This window comes from Mauremys mutica, chromosome 3 (genome assembly GCF_020497125.1).
Source record: "Mauremys mutica isolate MM-2020 ecotype Southern chromosome 3, ASM2049712v1, whole genome shotgun sequence".
Lineage (NCBI taxonomy): Eukaryota > Metazoa > Chordata > Testudines > Geoemydidae > Mauremys > Mauremys mutica.
The window spans coordinates 210,652,061-210,668,214 of record NC_059074.1 but is presented as its reverse complement, the minus strand read 5'-3'; the positions used below and the strand labels follow the sequence as shown (position 1 = coordinate 210,668,214).

The 16,154-nt window shown below is 47.0% G+C and overlaps 1 long non-coding RNA gene across 2 annotated transcripts; it reads left to right on the top strand.

Moving 5' to 3' along the window:
- Window positions 1–6,942: 6,942 nt before the first annotated feature.
- Window positions 6,943–13,786, top strand: LOC123367448. 2 transcript variants are annotated; one of them, XR_006578471.1, is made up of 4 exons: window positions 6,943–7,015; window positions 7,641–7,766; window positions 8,726–8,835; window positions 13,586–13,786. It is a non-coding gene; the product is annotated as an uncharacterized LOC123367448 (long non-coding RNA). The 2 variants fall into 2 exon arrangements; XR_006578470.1 differs by lacking the exon at window positions 13,586–13,786 and having other exon boundaries at window positions 8,726–8,883.
- Window positions 13,787–16,154: the final 2,368 nt, after the last annotated feature.

Here is a 16,154-nt window from a genome sequence, read left to right as displayed (position 1 = left end):
ACATGCCTGTTCCCACGGAGCATGCACAGGCCAGTGGCTTCCTGCTTGTCCCATGGGCCAGAGAGATGATATTCCCCTGCCCCCAAAACAAATAGGTGGGTGTTATTCTGCCACCATCAACGGCACCCCCATGGCTGAGTGGCAGCATTGAAGGGCCTCAGGGTGTTACAGCACCCTTCTGAGTGGCCCCGGGCCAGCGCCAAGGGCCAGCCCCGTCTTGCTGCTAGAAATCTTGCATGGCCATGAGCCGAAGGAAATGGGCACAGTTGCCTCGTCTGGCGTAGGTGGGCGACACTGCTGCCCTGTGATTGCTGAACAGCAGCGTGGAGATGCAGCACAACCCCAGCGTGCGAAGGTGAGTGACAAACGGCAGGAAAGAGAAACCTCGGCCTGCCCAGCTCCTCTGGCCAGCATCACCTCTGCCTCACCTGGACGGAGCATCAGCCCACGTGCCCGCGTGCACGCCCCAGCACACTGCAGACGCGGCCAGGCGTCCTTCATCACCGCTGGCTGGGGCATGGGTGCCGGGGATGCAGAGCTGAGTGACATCAGCTCCCTGGCAGCCCCTGCCTCCAAGCTTCCTAGGTACCCAGTGTCCAGAAGGGGAGACAGGCCGGGTCCCGCAGAACCCCACAAGCCAGCGCCCGAGGGAGGAGGAGCAACCTGCCCGCCACCCTCCTCACCCCGCAGGGAAAGAGCAGCACCAGCGCAGACCAGCCTGTCCCTGGGGGGTGGGGAGGGTGGCGGGCAGGGTCTTCCACCTCCAAAATGAGTGCCCTGGACACCAGCAGGCAGAGTCAGTCGCATTCGGTCTCTGCCCCAGTGACTCCTGAAGCTGTTCTGATGTGGAGAAATACTCCGCAGGCAGGCCAGAGGGAGTCCCACATCAGACTAGCCCCCAGACCTCAGACAGAGGCAGGTATTGAGCGTGGGTTTCCTACTTCCCAGACAAGTGCCCGAACCACTGGGCTGGAAGTTATAATGTGGCCCCTCCCTCTCCCACCTCCTCCTCTGGCTGTTTTCTATGGCGCGAGGCAGGCACCGAAGCCGCCTGGCCCCAGGAGCCAGCTCCCCGTCTCTTGGGTCATAGGCAGAGATGAGAAACTGGAGCTTTGTCAGAGCATACATTTGTGCTGAACCCTCTCCAGAAGCCTGCCTGACGCGTTCACAGGGTGCCCACACCAGCCTCTGCAGTTCTGTGTCCCTCCGAGCCACAGGTCTCTCAGCACCTGCCAGGAGCCCATCCACGCCCTCCCCTGGGCCCATGTGCAGGGGAGGCAGGCTGAGGTATTGCCCCTCGTTCCCACAGGGGCATGAGGACAAGGGCTCTGTTCTCCATCGGGCTCCCTGCGTGGAGTTCCAGGCACCCATGGGATCTGAGGCTGCAGATGGGGATATAGACTTCCTGGGAGCAGCTTTCTCTGCAGCTAGCAAAGCTGGGTTCGCAGTGCACCCTGGAGGCTGCACACGAGTGATAAGAGTAAATATTTTAACAATTCACGTTATTAAACTGACTCTGGGAGCCTTAAAGAGAATGGCGACCACGGTGTCCGTCAGAACGTTTTAGGAGCGAAGAGACCCATTTCCCCAGTGGCAATTGCCCTGAACTAGACCAGTGATATTATTAAAGTTTGCCCAGAGAATATTTTAGCAGCTCATTAAACATAGCTGTATATTGTGTGCAGCATTAAAGCAATTCACTTAGTAATTAACCAAATGTGTGATAAGCCTTTTCGACTAAGGTTGCTTCTAGTGTATCTGCCATTAATCATACATCTCAATCTCACATTGTTATACAATCAACATAGAGATGGAGGGATTTCCCCAACCCCTGTTAGCCCACGGGGTAAATCTACTAGCCGTGATGAAAAGTAGCTGGTGGAGAGGTTGACCTCTATAACTACAGCACCCGCAAGCAGCTGTAACGTGTGCAGCTGGCCGGATGCTGGGCTGGATCCCCCTCTCCCTGCTTCTCCCCTCTTCGCCTCTCCCTCAAACACAAATCATGGGTCTTTCCGGCTTGTTCCTTCACTCCCGCACTGCCCACTTAGAACCTCCCCACTTTCCTTCGCAGCGCTGTGTTCCGTTCCCCGCCTTCCCCCTCCCTCTCCTCCCACTTCCCCCTCACGCTCTCTGTCCCCTTGCTCAGTCTTAGTGCATCCTCCCTCTTGTGTACTCCCCAATGCTGGGCACCTGCCAACTGCCCCGTGCACCCCTTAGCTCTCACAGCCAGGCCCAGGTTCAGCCTGGCACTGCTCTCTCTGGGATTCTCCTCCTTCCCTCCTGTGGTGGTATCCCAGCTACTCGGCTCCCAGGTTGTTCCCTCCCCTTGCTACTGAACCCGTCCCAGACCCCCATGGGGTGGGACAGGCGTCCCCGGCTCGTCCACGGCAGCCCCATCACAGCCAGAGGTGCTGCTGGCGGAGACGAGTGGACGTGATGCAAGCGCAACCCCAGTGACTGAGGCATGGGCCTAGCTAAACCCAGAGCCTGAGGGATCTGGCCCAGCTCCAGCCTCATCTGACTGCACTGCAGAATAACAGCTCTTCTCCCGCTATCCCTGTCCCTCTTTTACTTGTCCTGTCTTGTGTTTTTACCTCCTTGACCATGTTCTTTCAGTGCTTTCCCCCTTTGCCTCCCTCATTCCCCTTCTTCCTTTCCCTGCCCGTCTTAGCTGCTGTGGGGAGCCAGGAGAGGGAGACGTGGTTACACACCAGGAATCTTTGAGCAGAGACCAGACCGATGCCTTGCACAGGGAGATTTTTCAGGAGCACAGTCAGCAGGTCAGGAGCAGAGCTGTCCAATGGCCCTGTTTCTAATTTCTCAGATAATCCTACTCATCTCCAATTGCTGGCATGGGCTTCAGCTTCTAAGCCATCCGTCCTAGCTAGAATGGATTTATTGAACCTTCATTAATGCACAGAGCTTTCCCGCCAAGCTCCAGGTCACATCAGTAACTCTGACATCTGAGGCTTGGAGGTCATTCTCTTCAGGCTCCATTTTCTTGACCATATCACTGATGAAGTTTTTGCCTTGAATCAAACTTGCCCCATTCTCAGACTGCAGCATCTCCGAGTGCAGAAGAGGAAAACTAGAGTTGGTACCACAGGAGATGATCAATATCCAGACCCAGCATGAGGCTGGAAGATGCTCCCTTTAGACATCTTGCCTTGTAATAGCCCAGTGATTAAGACCTTTCTAGGGTTTGTGGTTCCACACAGATGACTTTTAAAGGCATTCCTCTGTTTCTTCCCCTCATGGTGTCACTCACAGGTCAGAATTAAGGTGCCTTAACAGCGGCAATTGCCCGTGCACTGCCTATAGCTTCTATATTCATAACCAGTAGAAAAAAAATTCACACTTGGCTGAACTAAGTTAAGTTCTTCAAATGTAGCCTATGCATAAGATTTCAATCCATTTTAACTATACTGAAACTGTCGTAATCCATTACAGAGACCTGACACAGATGCTAATTTCTTAAAGGACCCATTTTTAAATTAATTTTGACTCAGAGGCTAATCAATGGATTTACTTGTAAACTCTTTGAAAGTTCATGCTGTCCTCAGAGAGTCAGTGCTATACATTTGGGAGGGACCCGCTTTTATTGTTTGTACATTACGGAGAGATGAATCCTTGCACCTAGCTATGGAGCCTCCATAATAAATAGAGGTTCTTGCTTGTTAATGTCATTTTTTTTGTTCATAAATTATCCTCCATTGGTTTAATTCATTCTAAACAGCTGTGTGATCCAGGGGTTACCATTTCAAAAATGGAATAGTCTATTGTACCATAATAACCACCTTTCCCGCAGTATTGCTGGTATGCCTCATACTTACAATGGAAAATCCCCAAGGCACAGTGCTGAACGTACCATGTGGGTAGCAATACCCATTTGTGATGGCGCCCATTGTGTATTGTTCAATGTTAATAGTCAGGGAAGTGTAGCTGATTGACAAGATTCTGCACTCTGGTTATTAGGGCTGGGCAGAGAACTTTTTTTTCCACCCCATGAAAATTTTCAAGATTTTGAAAAAATGTTCCCAACCAGAATCAGGACAAAAAATTGAAACCTCAAAAATGTTCATGACCCAGCAAACTGGAAAAAAATTAGTTTGGGCCACATTTTGTTTTTATAATTTCACAACATTTTGTTTCAATTTTGACCTTTCTTTGTTTCTTTCTTTTTTTTAAACTTAATTTATATTAACAAAAAGTTAAAATTCAGAACAAAAAGTCACTTTTCAGTTAGGCAATGTCTTGTTTTGACAGTCTGCAACCTATTTTCCAACTTTTTTCCGGCTGGAAAATTTGTGAAAGTCAACCTCCCCACCCCCCACCCACCCCTCCACACCCCCCGTTTTGGAAAACATCGACATTTTTCAGCAAAAAGACATTTTGACAAAGAATTCCCAGCCAGCTCTGTGGGCTGCACTGCTGTGAATACAGGGTGGCCCCACTGGATTTAATGCAGTTTCCGGACCCCCTTTCACTCTTTCCCAGCACCTTTGTACAATTATTTACACCATGGTAAGGTGTGTGGAAACCGTCCCAGAGCAGCATGGCAGCATTGTACACTCACTCTACATTGATGCCAATGTCTGCACAAAGTGTAGAGCAAGAGTGACTCAAAGACCCGCAGCACTAGGGATTGACACCACTGTATCAGAGGTCAGAATCTGAGCTGGTACTTCACAGGTTTGTCACGCTTAAGTTCCCATAATAAATGTCGTTTGGCAATTATTGTTTTAGCCCGGCTGGCATGTGTTTTTCCTGTAATGAAGACATTCTACAAAGTTCAGGATTTAGTAAATAACAGAGCAAGACTCGGAGCTTTTAATGACAAAAGTCTTAAGTGTTTAATGCCATTTCATAGCTAGCCATTAGCTTTCTTCTGTTTGATTCATGGAAAGGCATTTTGCATGGTAATAAGTGGTAATACTGTATCTGCTAAGAAGCACTTAGATGGGGATAAGTCATTACTTATATGGGTTAATGTTCTGTTGGGTATTAAGCTTTGAAAATAGCTCCCTATTAACTTTCCAGGCATTGACAGCACCATATTACCAGTGAACTGTTGTAGAGGCATCTTTTAAATACTGAGTCAAGATCCAACATCCAAACATGAAGATTCTAGGAATTGTCATTCTAAGAATCGTCATTAGCAGCCCTCATTTACTAAACAGTTGATGAAATGTCACTATATTTGATTGTGAGTGGGCAAACTGGATTGTATGAATATTAATAGCTATCATTTATTTCAGCTCATCCAAAGGTTTGATTTTTCTCTCTTGTTAAATGTAGGAAATGTAATGTGTAACTATGGAAACCTTCAAACCACTGACTGCAAGTTCCTGGGGGAGAGAAAGGGATGGAATTATACTGGCCTGCAGATTCATCACAGCTCACAAATGCTAGGACAACTTTCCAGGGAAGACTGTTTTACTGGTGACTTTTGTTTATTTTTAAATTAACATAAAATGTCTGCACATGTCTGAACCCTGCTTCAGTTCAAAGCTTAGGTTGGTGACTACAAATGAATCATGACCGGTCAAATCCTGCCTCCTCTCCTGCATAAGAACCTCCATTGGAGCACACCACATCCTCTTTTATGGAGGTACTTTACTTTACTCTGTGCACTTTACCAGCACCTGGTATATAGTCAGTTTCACTATCTTCTGCTTATGAATGATTTGTATTATGCTAATGCCTAGAGGTCCTACCTGAGATCAAGGCCCCTTTGTGCTAGGTGCTGTACGTATAGACAGCCCCTGCCCTATAGAGCTTAGGCCCAGATCCATAAAGGGACTTGGGATGCTGAGCATTGTGCCACCTGACTTTTAGGCACCTAGCAAATCCCAGGAACAACACTGGGATCCACAAAGCCTGAGCTGAGCACCTGGGCTCCCTATACGATGAATGGCCTGAGACTGCAATTCACAAAGGTGGGGAGCCACTGGGGCTGCTGATGAGAGGAGTGTGATGGAGATAGGGGGTTCCCTGCAAGCTGGCCTCAGGTGCCTATCTCTGCTAGCGATCCACTACCCGGGGGAAGATAGGTGCTTCCCCAGCCAGGGCACGGGCAGGGCCCAATCTGCTAGGTGGACTCAGAGGCTGCCTAGCTCCATATAAAACAGCCAGGAGAGGGGGAAAGGAAGCCCAATGGTGATGGGAGTCACCTGGGAGATCCCCAGTACCAGTCCCCCCTCTGCCTGAGGGGGAGAAGGGATTTGAACAGGGATCTGCCACCCCTCAGGTGTGTGCCCCAGCCTCTGAGCTGCACAGTAACTCCTTCTCTCTGGCCCAATTCATGTTCCATCAGTCAAGTCAAATGAAAGAAGTTCAGCAGGAGAGACTGAGGCAGCCCCACACCAGCCTGTTCCCAGAGACAGGGAGAGGGGGCTTTGAACCAGGGTCTCCCATAGCCCAGGGGATACCATAACCCCTGGGCTATAAGGGAGCATGCCTGCCACTCCCTTTGGCTGTTTTGTGTCGAGCTAGATGGCCTCGGCCAGGCCAACTGCATCAGGCCACCCAGCGCCTGTCATCCCCTGGTTCCTGGATTGCTCTGGGCCTGAGGCAGAAGATAGGACTCTGGGTTCCTAGAGGGAGGCAGCCGTGTGCATGCTCAGAGGGAGAAACGCAGACAGTGAGGGGACTTTTCCTGCAAACCCTTAGGTGCCGAGTGAGGTTAGGTGCCCACAGGGTGAGGTGGCAGCCGAACGGGAGTTTTGTGGATTGCAGCGGTGCCTACAAATGGGACATAGGCACCTAAAGTTAAGTCCCATTGTGGAGCCAGTGAAGCCAGGCTAATGAGACAGCCAGAAAACGGGGGTGGGGAGGAGTGAAAGAAGTGCTGTCACAGGGTGGCTGGCCCTTTAAAGGAAGCAGGCCCAGTGACCTGGGCCAGGACAGGTGCTCCCAGTTTGGCCAATTAAGAGGGCAGGGCTGGGGCAGCACTTGGCTACACAGGATCAGGGAGCCTGAGCAAGGAGGAGGCCCCTGGGGCAGGCAGAAGGTAACTGAAGGATTTGTGGGGTGATCTCCCTACGCTGGAGGGCAGGAGAGGGTTGAGTTGAAGGCAGCAGAGAGGTGCCTGCTGGCTTCCAAGCAGGAGTGACTTACTGCTGAACTCTCCACACTGGGGCAGTGCTTCTGTATCCTGGGAAATTTCCCAAAGTCTGGAAACTTTTGAGTAAAATGTTTGAATGAAAATGCCCAATTTCCCAAGTTGAAAGATTTTACTCACATTTTCCCAGATTTGGGGAAATTTCCCAGGATATAGAAGCACTGTAAAAAACTTTATCTGGGAATTGTTCACCAGATTTGGGAAATTTTTAGAGCTAGGTTGGGAAAAGTTGGCATCACAATATAGAAGCACTGCACTGGGGTGGGCTCCGGGCCCCTGGCTGGCTGGGCTGAGAGGCACAGGAGTGATGGGGGTGGGAGGGAGAACTGCCAGCAGAGCAGCAGGGGGTTCCTGTTGGGAAGGGCAGGGATGCGCTCCAGGTGGAGGGGCTGGGTTGGGTGTCCTGATAAAAGGCTAGGAGAGGATTGGAGAAGAGCTGGGGGGTTGAAGATGCTGGAATGTGGTATATGCTATGGCAGAGGTTCTCAAACTGTCGTCTGTGAGCTCCATTCAGGTGGTCTGTGGATAGTTCCCTCCAAGGTGCACGCATGGGTGGCTGTACATCTAATTAGTGGAGCCGAGCAGGTGTGGTGCCTGGACTAATTAGGTGCCTGGACTCTGGAGAAGACACACATGTAAGGTGAGGTGGTGGCCTTGGAGGGAATAGGGGGTAGCTGGGAGGGGGCTGTGGGGTGAGGAGAGGGGTTGGGGGAATTTGGGACATGCAGGGCTGTGGCGGCCAGAGAAAGAGGTGACTTCCCCAGCTCCAGGGTTGCAGCAGACATCCTCCCCAGCCTCAGCCCTGTGGCTGCTGTGGTGGGGGAGAGACCCCGCCCCTCCTCCCCAGCCCCAGCTCTGTGGCGACTGTGGTGGGGGAGGGACCCTTCCCAGTCCAGCTTGGTGGCTGCTGCAGTGGGGGAGAGTGGGCACATCCATCCATTAGAAAGATAAGACTACGGATATTAAAATGAGTTGTGTGCTTTTATTTGTAGAACAAAAAAAATTAATTAGTATAATTTTTTTTATACATAGCTTTTATCCAAAGCACTTTACAATATTTAGCTAATGGTAGAAACAACATTTGGAAAGATCATTAAGTGGTCTGCCGAGACCCTCAGCAATTTTCAAGTGGTCCATGGGAAAAAAGTTTGAGAAGCGCTGTGCTGTGGTGACAGACTGAAAGCTAAAGGTTATTTGCACTGGGTGTGATAGATGGACAATATGTTTTGAGGCTTTTGCTGTGGACTCTTTGCACGAGGTTTTGTTACAAACTAGCCCCAAGCTAGGGTTTTACTGTGTCAATGGGGCTTGGCATGGAGTCTTTAGGAGCCTGAGAGGGAAGTGGGGTGATAACCCTGGTGTTAGGGTGCCCAGCTGCAAGGGGTGCTTGGGAGGAATTGTTGACAAGCACAGAGATGGGTGATGTGCCCATGGTCACCCAAGCAGGTGAGTTGCAGAAGCTGAACCCAGGTCTTCTGACTCCCAGCTCAGTGCGCTATCTATGGGATCATGCTGTGTCTCTGCTGACAGTACATCAGACAGGAAATGCAATTGGCTGACATGGTCACCTTGCTCTCACACACGTCCTCTCCTCGGTAGGGTGCTCTTTCCAGACCTGCAAGAGGGTGCTTCTGAGACTGCAGCATAAGCTGGAACTGAGCAAGCCACCAGAAGGCTGTGGGACACTTTCATGATGGAAAACGCAGCAGGTACTACGGTGCTCAGTGTGGTGATTACCTGGACAGAGAGATTGAAAATAGGGCCAAGTGACTTTGGTTTTTATAGTTTGGCTCCCTTTCTTTGAATCAGAAAAAACAGCTAAAAGAACAGCGGAGTCCCAGAGTTTTATTAATTGTTAAATACAATCCTCAATGGCTACACAAAGTAGGGCGGGCATATGCTGCTTCCTCCTTAGATAGTCTTCTTCCAGTGGCATTGAACTGCCTCTTTTAGGGTGTCTGGCTGATATTTGCTTTTGGTGGTGTCTGGGTTTCCATGGAGATCATATTTTGCTTTCTCATGCGACGCTCTTGCTGGGTGACAGTGGGAAGCCTGGGTCGGGTATCTGCAGAACCACCTTGCATCCTTTTTCCTTCTGTAATGGGGTTAAGTCTGGCTTGGATCCCTGCAGGGAGGGAGCTAATACAGCTCTGCTAATGCACACCAGAAAGAGAAAGAGCTAGTGTGATTCCAGGCTGCTTCTGGAGCTGAGAGAAATTCTCTTTCCTGTCTATGCTGCTTCCCGAGAGGCCGGGGAACTGCTTGGAATTGTTGGTCTTAGTTCCTTCACTCTGAAGAGTTTGTGTTTTCACTGTACCCTGAGTAACAGGAGATCCCGCCTCTGCTATGCTGAAGAGCTGGAGCTAGTCTGGACTATCTGAGGGAGGGATCTCTGTAGCTTAGACGCTTACACCCAGATCCTCTTCCTAGAAGGCAGGCTCGTACCCAAGCTGTTCTCAGGACTTCCTCCAGGCCTGGAATCCTTCTCTCCTCCCTGAGCTGCAGCTCCTGACTCCCCATCGGGAAGCTGATGGGGACACCCCCTATCCCCCCTCCCCCCATGGCTGCATAGTGCGAGAGCTAAAGGACAGACGGCGCAGAAAGCAACTCTGCAAGAAACTGCTCCAGGCTTAGAACCCTGCTGTAGGCTGGGGGAATGTGACACCTGGAAAGCTGCAGCTCCCTTGTTCTGTAAGCTGCTCAGAGTAGCCTCAAAGCCCATCCCAACTCTGGCAGCCCTGGACCAGGAACTCAAGTAGCTCCTCTAGATCTGAAAAGGGACCTCCGCTGAGTTCCTCCCCAAGACAGGGGCACTGCAGGGGGAAAGTGCAGGGGCAGTGGCACCAAGAGTCCTGCACTGTCAAATGGCTTTCCTTCGCGTGGTAAGTCCTAGGGATCAGCATTACTGGAGGGCCTAGAGCCACCCTCACAACCCCGAAAGCTGGAACAGAGACCTCCTCCTCTTCTGCCACAGTGCTGAGTGCCTCAGCATGGAGAGAGACTCCCAGCGCCCTGTCCTCTTACCGCTGTGCTCGAGGGAAGGGCAGAGAGGAACCAAGGATTCTGCAAAGACTGGGCCCGGCTGAGACCCAGCAAGTGCACTGATATTAACGCACAAGATATTACACCTTCCCCCCAAACACCTGCAGAGAAACAGAATTTACAGACAGGGCTTCTTCCTCTTCTGGGGGAAGCACAGGAAAGCAAATACAGACCCTTCTAGGGTGTTGGATACAAATCTCAAGTTCCCCCGTGTTTATGGCATGCAGTACTGATTGCACGGCAGTCAGAATGGCACAACGCTAACTTCTCCACCTACCCAAATGCTTCCCCATCTGTAAAAACCAAAACCCTGAAACCAACCTAAAACCAAAACAACCCCACCCAACAAGAGGTTGTACACCAAACACACAGAAGTGCCAGAGCCTCCATGAAGTCCATTAGGGACTTCCCTATGTTAGGGACTTGAACCCCGACAGTGAAGTTTGTTGTTTGACCGCAGAGAGACAGGCAACACCAGCAAGGTTCGATTAAAAGCTTTTTATTGACAAGTGCACACGTTAATAGAGAACAGCTTGTATTCAAAGAGAACCAGCAGCCCCTTTACAGCTTAGTATTAGCCTATATAGACAGTTTTATTACGTTATAGATTATTTACTTGAGCAACCCACCCCCTTTGTCTAACAACTAGAAATTAGACACCTTTTAATATATACACATGCCTAGTTTTTACAATATTGAATTGTTAATATTTTAACAAGCGCCAAAAGTTAGGAATGTAAGGGAGTTAAAGTTAGAGTCAGAACTGTGGGATAGTGTTTTTTATCAGTGTTTTTTAAACACTGTGTTTAACATAACACAGCTGGTACCAGCCCCTCACTTATTTTACTTTTTTTTAGGGCTTTGTGAGACAATGCTGCTTCTCAGTATTTTTTTACGCTGGGATTACCCAGCCTGACTTCAGTCAGGTTGGCATAACTGGTTTTGTGCTACATCTTTATTTAGGCCTAACACCTATTGCGTTTGAGTTTACATGGAAGGCACTCAGACGCTCTCATGGCAGGCAGCAGTATAAATCCCAAGACAGAATGTTGTCATGTGCATGATGGATGTCGATGTTTTTAAAAATTGTGAGCTGCAAAAGCTGTTTACTAATCCCTTCTTAGCATTCCCTAAAGTGTCGGTATCAGCTGTAGATAGAAAACCTGCCTGAGCTGAACTCACTTTGTTGTCTGGGTGGGTGCAGGGGGGCCTTTTGGTTGGGGTGGATCCAGGGCCACAAAGTAGGATGTTAGTCAGCTCTGACCACATTGGCATCTACAATGAAAGAAGAAGAGAGTGATATTGAGTGACACTTACACAGCACCTTCTCTTCCCGCCCGCCCCCCAAAATAAATAAATACAAAGCTCTCTGGCACTGAGACCCGAGGGAGGTAAGATGTAATATTATACAATTGGGAGTCGGCACAGGCATGTGTCTGGCTTGGGGGACAACTTCTGTAGGACCAGGGCTTTTACTGATTTACAGGGCTTGCCATCTAAACATACAGGGATCCATTCACCCACCAGTGAAGTGCATCCACCTCTGGGTGGGAAGGTGGCAGCTATTTAGGAGGAGACAGCAAACTTACACAACCATTCCAAACAGAATGAGAAGAAAACCATATTCAACAGAATATGGGGGGATACTGTGTAGGTCAGTAGAACATAATCAGCCCTCTGGAATTTTGCCAGAATATAAGAAATAAAACCCCTATATATATATATTTATTTATTATTGTTTTGGCTAAAAACCTTGAAATTCTAAATAGCTGCAAAGAATTACACAGGTTTCATGTCTCACATCACAAGCAATACAGTACTCGCGAATGACATTACTTTAATAGTGGCTATAATCAAGGTCCTGATAACCTGTGGCCATTAAAATGCCATTAGTTTTCACAGGAAATCCACTGTTAGCTATAATATCTTTGATAACCGTCCAGTTCAGTGGCCATACTCTGCCATTGATTATCCCCCCTCCCCCACCCGCAACAGAACTCCCCACTGAAATCCATGTGGCATTTCTGGTTAAAAATTGATGGTGCCACATAGGTTGCCAACGCTCCAGGACTGCCCTGGTTTCCAGAAATTAAAAAATAATCTTTAATTAAAAATTGTCATGTGATGAAACCTCCAGGAATACATCTAACCAAAATTGGCAACCCCAGTGCCACATGGTCCCAGGTAATTACATTATATCTACTTAAAATGTCCCTGTCACTTTGATAAAATAGATGTTAGTAAGGTATTGAAGAACAATTTATCAGCAGTGCTGCTGGGGCAGAGGTAGCTGAGTTTCAGTCATTGGAAGGTCATCAGCTCACATTCACAGATGGAACCTTCTTCCAAACCTGCAACAATGCTCTAAATGGAATGCTCAGCATAGGTAAGCATGGAATCTGCTTCTGCCTCCTTCCCTTCCCTTTGCCTTGATGTTGAGAGCAATGCTTAGATGTTCCAAGACCCTAAATTTCTTTTCTAGATGGTAATCCAAATGTTTATCTATTGAGCCTTCTATAAGCCTTTATGGCAATGAAAGATTCAAGAAAAACTGATGTGGAAACAAAAACCAAAAAACTTTTAAAGCATTCCTGCTCCATCCAGCAACTTTCCCTAGGAAGAAAGAAATAGAACCTTCTCTCATCCCCATCTAAAGTCCTAAGGGCCTGATCCAAAACCTGTTGGCATCAATGCGAGTGGATGTTAGCCCAAGCCCTAGTTTAGAGATACCACGTTTCTTCTTGCACATCTTAAATTGCTATTAAGGAAAAACAAAGGCAGCATAATGCATCTAGTTTGCAATACAATTATGACAGAAAAGTGTTCTTCAGGAAATAGCTGTAAAACAACATACAGATTTACAGACAATATACAATACAAATGAGCATTAATGTTAGCAGCTGTCAAAAAATTACCGTATTGCCAGAACAAAGAGCAGAGAGAGAAACATTTGAGTTAAGAGATACAAAAACCTAATCCAAATTACACTGAATATTTTGTGTGCTGGCATTACAAATTCCACTCTTCATTCTTTAATGGAAAAGACAGTCTGTCTTTGAATATTTTTCTAGGCTCCATTATCACACTCTGTTGTCTTACTCTCTGGGGTAATACAATTCACACATCAATCATTAATACTGTTTTAAATTTGTATAGAAATTCAATTTTCACTCTTAAAAAAAAAATAGATCAAACTAAACTGCAAAAGTTATATGCCCAGACAACAACCCTACTGTAACTGATTTAGTTTTTCATACTGTCAGGTCATCAACTGTAATTGAATTCCATCTATCAGGCTACTGAAAATAAATAGCTGATAACATAATTGTGCTAACACTGTTTCAATATTCGCCAGACAAAAGGCTGGAGAGAGTGTCGGTGCCAAACATCCCCAGCTTCTCTCCTTGTGCCTTACAGGAGTCTCTGCATATCAGAGAGCTCTGACTGCAAATCTGCCTTCTCCTTCCACCGCCCACCTTTTGATGTTTTGGAGGTGGCTCTCTCATCCAGTCAATGTCCTGCAGTTGGCTGGTCTGACAAACAACAGAAAGTCCATCAGCCCAGTGAGAGGCTGACATTCCTGAAGCCGAGAGACATGAATGGAGGTGGACAGGTATATTGGGGGGGGGGGGGGGAACTACTATAATTGGGTGGTCATGGATGAGAGACTGCAGGTGTATTGAGCCTCTCTGACTGCCCCATAATAATCCCCATATCAGAGATTCTGTTCTTATAATGGGGATTGAATGCTTCTCAGGGTCCCCACACACACCCTGCCCTGACAGCATCAGAGTGCTCAGCAGGCTTCCCCAGGGATAGAAGCTATACTCCTATTCTTTGCCATTTATATGAACGTGAAATTGAATGAATTATACTGCTCCATCTCCCAGGTGTGGTTCTGTGGGGTTAGCCAGATGAACCTAACCTTTCTCCTAGGCTAAAGCATGGCTTCATACATGTTAGCCGATGTCCTGAGGGAGCTTTACAAGCATGCTAAGCTAACTCGACTGAGTGACTGCAATTGAAAACCATTCTGCCCTTCCATGCAGGGCCCTCGAGTCATGTTAAACCAGTCCAGCAGTGGGTGGGTGTGCCTGCCTGCTGTGAATTTTTTGAGAGTTTAAGAATCCACAGATGTGCTGCTACACTTTGCCTTGTCTCAGGCAAGGACCCAAACACGTGGATGGCAATGTGTTCCAGTGGTGATCCCACAAGATACCGATGCACTGGGATTCTCTTTGTCCCAGGGGACCCTTTTTTACCATGCAAATATTTCATCTCCACACGCATGGAGAAAGGACTAGCCTTTCACTACGTAGCTGTCCTCCCTCCATGTCTAAGCTGTAGCCTTTTGGTAGGACGAGGTGTGCGGAGTTTGCCTGGTTGTTGCCTGTGCTGTACTTGTTCTGTTGATAAGGAAAGTGCTGACGCACTACACAAGCAGAAATATTCATTTTGCTAATAAATCTCATACAAGAGACAGAGTCTGCTCCTTTTAAGTTGCATCTTGGAGTTGAATGTACAGAGGACCGTTCAAGGAAGTGGATTTCCGGGCTGAACAATGCTCTTCCTCCATTTTTTCACATACGATCTGTAGTGTGACAACAAGAGACCAGCTAGCAAAGCAATATACAGTAATTCTCCTTGACAAAGGACAAAATATAGTCACCTCCACTTTCCTGACAGCAGTTGTAGCAATATAACAAGGTGCAGAATAGTTGAGCAGCCATTGTGCGAGCAGCAAGATTTTGTTATGTAACTACTTAGTAACAGGCAATTTATTTTTCTCCTGTAACTAAATTATGTATAATAAGTGGATTTCCCAGTTGGATATCTTGTGCACTATTAAACAGAGAGGGAAATTAATTTTATATATCCAAATGAATAAAGGAAGTACAGAGGTGACAATATTTGATACAAATTTGCTCATCAGAAATTATTTTATATTCACCTGCATTGTAAGTATTTAAGGACTGAAGTATTGTCATCTAGATACTATAAGAATGGGCACATTAAAAGTACCTAGGATGGATAGAAATCCTGTTTATATTAATAAAATGTCTTCTGTTTTCTGCCAGCCTATATGATGTCACTGCTCTGCAAGACATTTTTCTTATACTTTTTCAATATTTTCCCCAACATATAAAGCAATCATCATGCTACTCACTGAATAGAGCATTGATAAATAATGGAATGAGTGGTTGTTTGGCACATTCCAGATAATCTTCAAGGCATCAGCTTCTATTCACTAAAACAAATTATTTATTACTATTTAACACATCTCTCATGTAATTAATAAGTACAGTAGCTCTGTATAAGAAAATGCCTTTTATTAATGGGATCTTGACTGATGAATCCATTGATTATCAGTTAGGAAAAGCAGTATGGAAAGTGTCTGATCTGAATAATTTCAGCTCAATTTTCCTAGTAGAAAAATGTATCTGAAAAAGCAGGAACTAATTCCTCTTTTAAAAATGTCTTTAATGTATAAAATACACATACCAGTAGCTGTCCTAACAAAAGTCACAATGATATCCCAATGGACTCAGGGACAGTTCAAATGAGTGCAGGATGAACAATCGCTGTGGGTAAAATGGTGCTCCACTGAAGTCAATGAGAATAGTGTCACTGACTTCAGTAGGAACAGGGCAGGACATAGTGGGCATTAGTGATCACATGAAATGTTAGGTACCCAGAATAATCTCTTTATTTAATTTGATAAAACCCAAGAAAAACTGATGCAACTGACTATTGCTGAACTCACGCTGCATTTCTCATGCTGGGTTTCTTTTCTGGATTTTTTTGTGGGTTTTTTTGGTTTTCTTTGTCTGATTTCTCTCCTGGATGTCTAGATTTCCTTGTGTGATTTCTAGATTACTGAATTTCTGAATTTTTATATTTATGTGGGTATGTCTAGATTTTTTAGCATCGGGTTTTTGTTAGTTTTCTCTTCTGCATTTCATAATATCTTCTCTGAAGGTGCAAA